This window comes from Zootoca vivipara, chromosome 4 (genome assembly GCF_963506605.1).
Source record: "Zootoca vivipara chromosome 4, rZooViv1.1, whole genome shotgun sequence".
NCBI lineage: Eukaryota > Metazoa > Chordata > Lepidosauria > Squamata > Lacertidae > Zootoca > Zootoca vivipara.
In genome coordinates, this window is record NC_083279.1 from 49,887,050 (window position 1) to 49,895,749 (window position 8,700).

Sequence of the window (8,700 nt, forward strand, 5' to 3'; positions counted from 1 at the left end):
ACGCATAGACAAAAATCGCATAAGTGGGGAGCACCCTATAAACACCCCTTAAATGCCCTCTCTGCTGCTCTCGCCCCAATCCAGACCAAAAATGTTGTATCCAAAAATATCCACAACTAGAAGTGCAGTGCTGGGGCCAGCTGGAGACGCACAGAAAAGAGGCTGCTGTGCTACCGTGTGCACCAGCTATTAGGCTGGGAAGCTGAGCAACCTAAACAAAGCCTCCCTGTGCCTGTGGTCACATCAGGGCTTCCTCCGCCCTCACTTATGGGGAGGGTCTCCTTGCGTGCCACAAGGGCCCTCCAGCTCTCTCCCACTGTTTGCAGGTTTGAATTGAATCATTTATTTCCTAGCACTGTGCATTGGTGGGGACATGCCCTACTTTAAAATGTGTTTGCCAAACAACAGTATCAGATAACAGTATCTGATATGAAAAAAATAGGTTCTGAAAAGTTTCATTTACTAACACATTTTTCTCCTTTTACAATATTAAACCGAGCTATTGTTTCAGTCAAGTATTTGTATCTTGATTAATATTGTTAATTTTGTTACAAAAACCTTATTCAAAAGCTCTGTTGGAGGAGCCAGGATTTGAACCAAGAGCCTCTTGCCATTGCCCAAGGGTTGGAATAGGTTTGCCAAGTCATTGATCTTGGACCAGATCACCAGATCACAGAGCCCTCTTCAGGTACAGAAAAGGATACGCAACGTCCTCTGATTGGGAATGAAGCCTCTGAACAGTGCACTAATTTCCAGACCTAGATCCAGCTCAGATCCTAACCCCTGATTTAAGCGTCAGTCTTCAGCTTCAATTCCTAGGTTGGAGACAAGTATATAGTCCTGGTTTATCAACTTGCACAGCACCTAAGGCTCAAACGCAGGCTTGTGGTTATCACTACAGCAATTAGACATCATAATCTAGCTAAAGTTAGTTGTGTGACTTAGTCCCAGTGCTTTTATCAGAGGGTGCTCAATGGTACGCAGTACCGGGACCTCTCTTTTTTTGTTAAAAACTGTGGCGCTTACTGTAACAACTTCATGGTGACTTCATGGTCACACCTGAGTGTGACAACTTTCAAAAATGGTTGGTCACTGAATATTTTGGTTGGGGTTTGAACCAAATTACATATAACAACAGGACTTGAACTAATTGCAACTAATTTGTTCAACTGCTTTCAATGGGATAAAGCCATTACCTTTTTAGCAAGAGGAAGGAGCCAGTATCTTCAGATCTGCAGTAGCTTATTAGTTCCCATGAGTGATATTTTGGTGGAGCTGTGTGCATTCCATATTTTGATATTCCACAAGAAAAATAGGTTCCCGGCTGCCACAATGTTTCCAGTCCAAAGCACTGAATGACTTGGTGCATAAATGTCATTCCAACTAAATATCTAGAATAACTTTCTGGCAGTATGAGCTGTTAAGACAGTCGAATGGATTCCCTCAGAAAGTGATGGACTCTCCTTCCTTGGGGGTTTTGAAGCAGAGGTTGGATGGTCATTTGTCGTGAATGATTTTTTTGAGATTCCTGCATTGCAGGGGGTTGGGCTAGATGACCCTTGGGGTCTCTGCCAGTTCTACAATTCTACAATTCTATTATTCTAAATACTTTAAGAACACCTCTTTCTGTAGAGTCCTGCTCTGGAGTTAAGACTGCTGGAAATGCTCTCCCTAGCATCCATTCAATTACATCAGAAGACTGCATGGCTTCTCCATTGCAGCACCCTGGCTTTGTAATCCTTGAAACTTGAAATTCATTCAACATTCACACTGTTAATATTTAGACATGACACGACTATTGATGTAGGCATTTTGAGGTTCCCACTGATGTTCAGTGGAACTTGGTTTGATGTTTTCACTAAGTTTTTGTTATTTGATTATATTAACATTGTTATTTTATAGTTACCTGTCTCAAGATCTTTGGATTCAATGCAGGATACAAATCATCAAATAAATAAATAAAATGTATGCAAACTTGCTAAATAAATAAGAGATAAAAATGTCAACCTTGCCCAGCCAATAAATAAATAAAATTCACTGGTATGGCAGTGAATAACCAGGAAGGAGATTTTGGGGTTGTGGTGAATAAATTCAGTCTGCCATCATGGGTGTGAAAAAGTAAAATTACATATTAGGAATGGAATTGAAAATAAGACCACAATATAAATAGCACATTTATATAAGGGTACAGGTACTTCCATATAGAAGTTTATTGTGGATAATGTGTTATTTGTGTATGTAAGGTTTTGTTTTGGGCAGCAACAATATCACCATCAAAATGCCAGCCCATACTTTATATTTATTTATTTTTAAAAAATACTTAAATACTGCAATTTCATTAAAGAAAATCAAAACAACATACAGCAAATACGCACACATATACATACACAATAAAAGCTACATAAAAATTAGAGCACAGTTCACCGGCTGACTAAAACAGAAAAAAAACCTTTAATTTTCAGTATAAGCCTAACGTCATAGAAAGGTTTTTAACAGATGTTTAAAAGTTAATCCTGAAGATGCTTGTTGTTTTACTATGACAAATAACCCTATATATATTTGCACTCACTGCTGTTATAGAAGATTATCATTGTGTTCTATATGTAGCTTACTGCATGTGCAAGAAAATTCTGGTCCATTTATTTATTTAGAGCATTTGTGTACTCCACTCTTCAGCCAAAAAGGGTCCCAAAGCGACTTATCTACAACCAAAACAAGTCCCCACTCGCAGGCTTACAATCGAAACACACACACACACACACACACACACACACAATGTGCAAGGGGAAAGGGACAGAGAGCAAACCTAGCTATTGTACCTCTGGTACTTCCAAACAATACACATTTTCCCATTTCCACCAACTGCCATATGCCAGGGGCACATTTGAATATCAACAACCTGGTTAGAAGGAACTGTTCTCTCAAGATTTTAATACAGTGCACATAGGGGTTACCTTGGAGAGCATACTAACAGTACATACACCTGGCAATAATAATAATAATAATAATAATAATAATAATAATAATAATAATAATAATAACAACAACAACAACAACAACAACAACAACAACAACAACAACTAATACAGAAGTATTGCACAATAACTCTTTATCATGCTTCTGTAAGTCTTAGGTAAATGTAACTCTTCTACAAGACCTTGATATTATTTTTTCTCTAAAAAACACAAATTGATTCCAAAGATACAAGCCTTGCTTTCACACATTGTGAAATATAGTTTACTAAGGTTAGTAACATTTCCTCTCGCATGGATCTCAAGTATGGGACAGTAGGGTGTTTCTTTTTATCTTTTCTTATTAACTATCCCCCACAGGCCAAATTCTAACTTTATATTGTGCATGTGATTGCTATTTCCTTATACTATAGTGTATTCCCTCCCTGCAATTTTTTGTAAGGACTATTCATGTCAACACAACCAAAATAAACTTGATGGGGAGTGAGACAATGGCATCTATCTGGCTGAAGGTAACTCACCCAAATTCAAAAGTGGGAATAGAAAGAACAACAGGGAGAACAGCACATTGTTCGTTGTTTTTCAAACCATGGTTAAATTTTCTCTTCTTCGACTAACACCGTTTCACGCCAAATGTTACCTTAAATACTGAATACAACAATTAACATTTTTCAAAAATAACATTCACAACACTTTTATCACTACCAGATCTAGCTGGGAACTCAAGTCTTACGTTTGCTGAAGCAGCAAGAAAGTAACAATCTAATACATTAACCATCTCTAAAATATATACTATATTTAATCAATCTTGGAATGAAAGCATTAATTTTGATGCAACTGTATCAGTCAAGAATGGTCTCAACATCTCCCCTCTGTTTTTAAATGTAACCATTCCAGCCTTAAGATGTTTGAGTTATTCAAATATTCATGTATCAATATATCTTTTTCTGGTGGTAGCTTACCTACCCGCTTCCATATTTGGATAACAAACTAAGTCAGAAAGTTATTTGAGGGGGTCAAGTTGTTTAGTTTTATTTTTGTCTATCACTAATAACGCTAAAAAAATGTGGTTGCTATTACTTCCATCTCTCTAACCACCCAATCAGAAAAGGAGGACTGTAAATAACTGGTCGGTCACATACCTTGAATTACAGAGACATTTATGTCTGCTTAAACATAGCAGAACAGCACAACTGTGAATGAAGCCATACAGCAAAATGTTAAAGCTGTTAAAATAATGATATATTATCATCAACACTCATTTATTTCCCTGGATTATTATTTTTTGCCTATCACATTTGGACAATTTCCTCGTGCATTTTATTTCATTTTTACTGTCCTATTTGAGATTCTTCTGTTGCTATCCACAAATCCTGCTATTTATAGGGAATCAGTTTAAGACAAACATATAACTGAATAATCACTGAACGATTTATGCAGACTTTCAATGCAATGTTCCATAACATTTTAAGAAATGCAATGCTTATGTCAGAAAGAACAACTGAAATTATAGAGTAAATTGGTATACTGCTCTCTTACATGTAAATAATACCTAATGAATAGTATTAGTCTGTAATACTAAATACTAATTTAGTATGTAAATAGTAATACCGTAATATTCTGTGCTGGGAATATTCTGTGCTGCAAAAGTCTAGGAAAAGCCATGACATTATTTATAGATATACCTGATGATATCCAATGTTAGAGTAAACCCATGGAAATCACTGAGCTGATATCACCCATTATTTCCCAGTTTTGCAACACAAAGTAGGCATATATGAGCTGCATATGCTTTGAAATCTCTTGACCTCAGAATCACAAGGTTGGATCCAGAGATCCCTGAGGTGTAAGTGAGTTCCCACAGCAATAACAGCAATAACCTTTCTTGAACTACAGTGGTACCTCGGGTTGTGGACCCGATCCATTCTGGGGTGCCGTTCACACCCCGAAAAGTCCACAATCCATGTCTTCGCAGGCGCGTGACGTAATTCATTGCGTCTGCGCATGCGGAAAGCGCAATTTTGCGCTTCTGCGCATGCGTGTGGGTTACGGACGCGCCGAACCCAGAAGTAACCCATTCCGGGACTTCTGGGTTCGGCGCATCCATAACCCGAAAAGACGCAACCCGCAGTGGACACAACCCGAGGTGTGACTGTACATCACTGAGAAACGGGCAAAGCAACTGCTTATATACATTCCTGAAAGCCAGGGCCACTCCCAACATGATTGGCTGTCTAAACTTCCAAGCTGCAAATCACAACTCAGAGTTCAAGGGCCAATGGCAGAGGCCCAAGTCCTGAAATGTTCTGTGATTGGACATCATGTATCGAATCAGAACATAGGAGCTCATAATCCTTTGTCCACAGGCAAACACAGACCACTGAATACATAACAATACTCATGCAACAGGTCTTTCCTGGCTCCTCCCACACTACAGTTGCCTGCATCCCAGTCAAAGCCATTCCTCAGGGTCAAGGACCCTCTGAAACTGTGTGGATGGGGCATGAGGGACTGAAGTGAGACAGGATACTGGGAAAATTTGGTGGGACTGCCTTGCACAAGTGCCCATCCCCTTGTGCAAGGCATCTCTGGATCCAAGCCATACAGTCAGATCCTAGGCAGTGCTACACAAAATGGATAAGGTGCTAAGCTCCCAGCTCCAAGACAAGGAAATGCCATTTAAACTTTAGCCTAATGTGGTTTCTAAGAGTCTGAAGCCACATTTGGTTAAAGAGAATGGTGGGGTTGACAGCAATATTTTACACCACATTGTAAGGGTTGGTAGAGTAATCACATCCCTCTAACACTATTACAGTGATGAGGTGCTGATGGTGAGGAAATATCAGATACACAGTGCTAGAAAGCTGTCTGTGGACAAACGCTGGCTTCCTCGGTCTGAAAAGCGAGATGAGCACTGCAACCCATAGTTGCCTTTGACTGGACTTAACCATCCAGGGGTCCTTTACCTTTTTCTATTGCAAGAATTCAACCGCCTTCATCTTGCCCACTTAAACCTGAGGAAAAGTAGAATGGATTGTAATGGACTCACATTGTTTACATGGCTGGCAACAATATGTAATCTTTCCCTTCATCACTATCTGTTTCCTGGTACATAGCGTGTAAGTCTACCTCTTGTTGTTCCCTACCCACCCCTCCGCCAATATTTATTCTACCATTACTTACTTATTATATAAGCCCCCAAATCTGCCCATTTGTTGCATGCACTCTGCTTTGTGCATGCAATGGTGGGGAGATAAATTTTCTTTCCTGCCACAGAACATCAGCAGAAACAATGCCAACAGAAACTTTTATGTGGAACATGATTGAGGGATGAGTTCTCCCAGTAATGTAGATACAGTACAAACTTTTCTATGTAGAAAGAGGGTGATATTTCTCCAAAACAGAAAGGAATTATTATTATTATTATTATTATTATTATTATTATTATTATTATTATTGAAACACATATTGTGTATTCTTTAAATTCATATTCCATGCAGTATACTTCTGAAACAGAAAATTCTCTTTTACTAAAGCAGTAACAGAACTTGATGGGGAAGGGGGTAGGCAGGTGAGCAGCAGCAACAGCAGCAGAAAGTTGTCCATTGAAAGAGCACTGAATAGAGTTAGCACTAGAATAGTGTTCACATGAAACTCTTTGTTGTATAGAATAATACCTGGTTAATTTTTCCTGGTCATTTGATGGCACTTGACACAATAGGAAATTAGATTCTTCTGGATTAGCAGTAAGAATTGGCAACACTAGTTTACAGTAGTTCACCTGTCTCATTGACAGGTTTGGGAAGGTGATGTTCATGGGATTGTTGCCCCATTCTACCCCATGGGAATTATCCTGTGGAGTGCCACTAGGGAGAATGTAGTTGTCACTCAATAAATCATCCAGAGTTTTGGGGTGAAGTGTGATGATTGATAACAAGCTCTATCTTTCAATGTAAACAAGTGTAAAGTGATGCATGTTGCCAAGTCAGCCAGGCACCTCCATGACAGGAGAAAGAGGAGAGAGATTGAGACATTAAGAGGGCAGTTCCCAGCATCGGAAATTTTAACAGTAGATTTAGGAGCTGAGGATTTAGCCTGCATCCTCCATTCACATTGACATTGACATTTACACTTATACAGTGCTTTTTTTTTTTTAAGAAAAGGTTAGGGGTACTCTCATTTTTACTCAAGAAAATCACCATTTTATAGTTCAAATCAGGAAAAATAAATACAGTGATACTTCGGGTTAAGAACTTAATTCATTCTGGAGTTCCGTTCTTAACCTTAAATTGTTCTTAACCCAGGGCCGGCTCTAGGGGTAGGCTGGGTGGCGCAGGGCGCCAGTGCGCCGGGCCGGCAGGGGGGCGCTGCACGGCGAAGCCACACGGAAACCACGCTGCGCGCTGCGCCCGCCCACCAGCCGCGGGAAGAAACGGGGCAGGGGCACCGGAGCGATCCGCGCACCACGGCGCCAGGGTGCCCGACCCGCTTAAGACGGTCCTGTCTTAACCTGAGGTACCACTTTAGCTAATGGGGCCTCCCGCTGCTGCTGTGTTGCCGCCACACGATTTCTGTTCTCATCCTGAAGCAAAGTTCTTAACCCGAGGTACTATTTCTGGGTTAGTGGAGTCTGTAACCTGAAGCGTCTGTAACCCGAGGTACCACTGTACAGTAAATAGACAAAAGTACAAAAATTCACAAAATGTTTAGGGGTATATGTACCCCTGTGTTCGCCCAGAAAAAACACTGCACTTATCGATACAAATGGGTCTGAACTAGCAGTGGCTGAATGAGGACTTGGGGTCTTAGAGTCTTACCTTTCAGCGCCGTCTTAAGCGCGCCTGTCGCCATGGTGCGCCGGATCTCTCCGGCGCCCTTCCGCCCCGTTTCCCAACGCGGTGGGCGGGTGGGCGCGGCGCTGCTGCGCGGCGGGCGGGCAGACACAGCGCGATCTCTCCGGCGCCCTCCCGCCCCGTTTCCCAGCGCGGTGGGCAGGTGGGTGCCGCGCGCAGCTGCGCAGTGGACCGGCGGACCGGCCGGCCAGCGAGTGGGCGCAGCTCGCGGCGCCCTCCTGGCGGGCCGGCACCATGGTGCCCTGCGCCACCGAGGGTCTATGATGAGCCGGCCCTGTTACCTTTAATAGTTGTTAAAAGAGGGCATTTCAGCAAGGGCAGTTTGGAAGATGGTTCAGGGGGGAGAGGAAATCATTCTCTTCTCTTCTTCCAGCAGGAGCCTCTGCTGGTTCTTTCCTTTCTACAAACAGAGAATAGCCATGGCTAGTAACCACAGATAGCCCTCTCCTCTATGAATTTGTCTAATCGTTTTTTAAAGCCCTCTACTATACAGCTGCAAATAAAACGTTTAAAATGTGTTTTAAGTGCAATATGCAATGTGACACTAGGTGGGCCTTATGGAAAATTCAATGCATTTTTAAAAACGCTTTTTAAAAAAGCATTTTCAGAACGTTTTTATATGTGTGTAGATTCCGCCTAGGTTAGTGGATATCACTGCCTCCTGAGCAAATTCTAAAGTTTAACAATTTGCTGTGTGAGAAGTACTTTCTTATATCTGTCCTGTATCCTCCAACATCTTAATTGGATGTCCACAAGTTCTAGTTTTATGAGAGGATAAAAACTTTTCTCTATCCACTTTTTCCATGACATGCATACTGTTATACACATCTATCATGTCACTTTCCCCCCCTTCTTCTCTGAACTAAAAAGTCCTA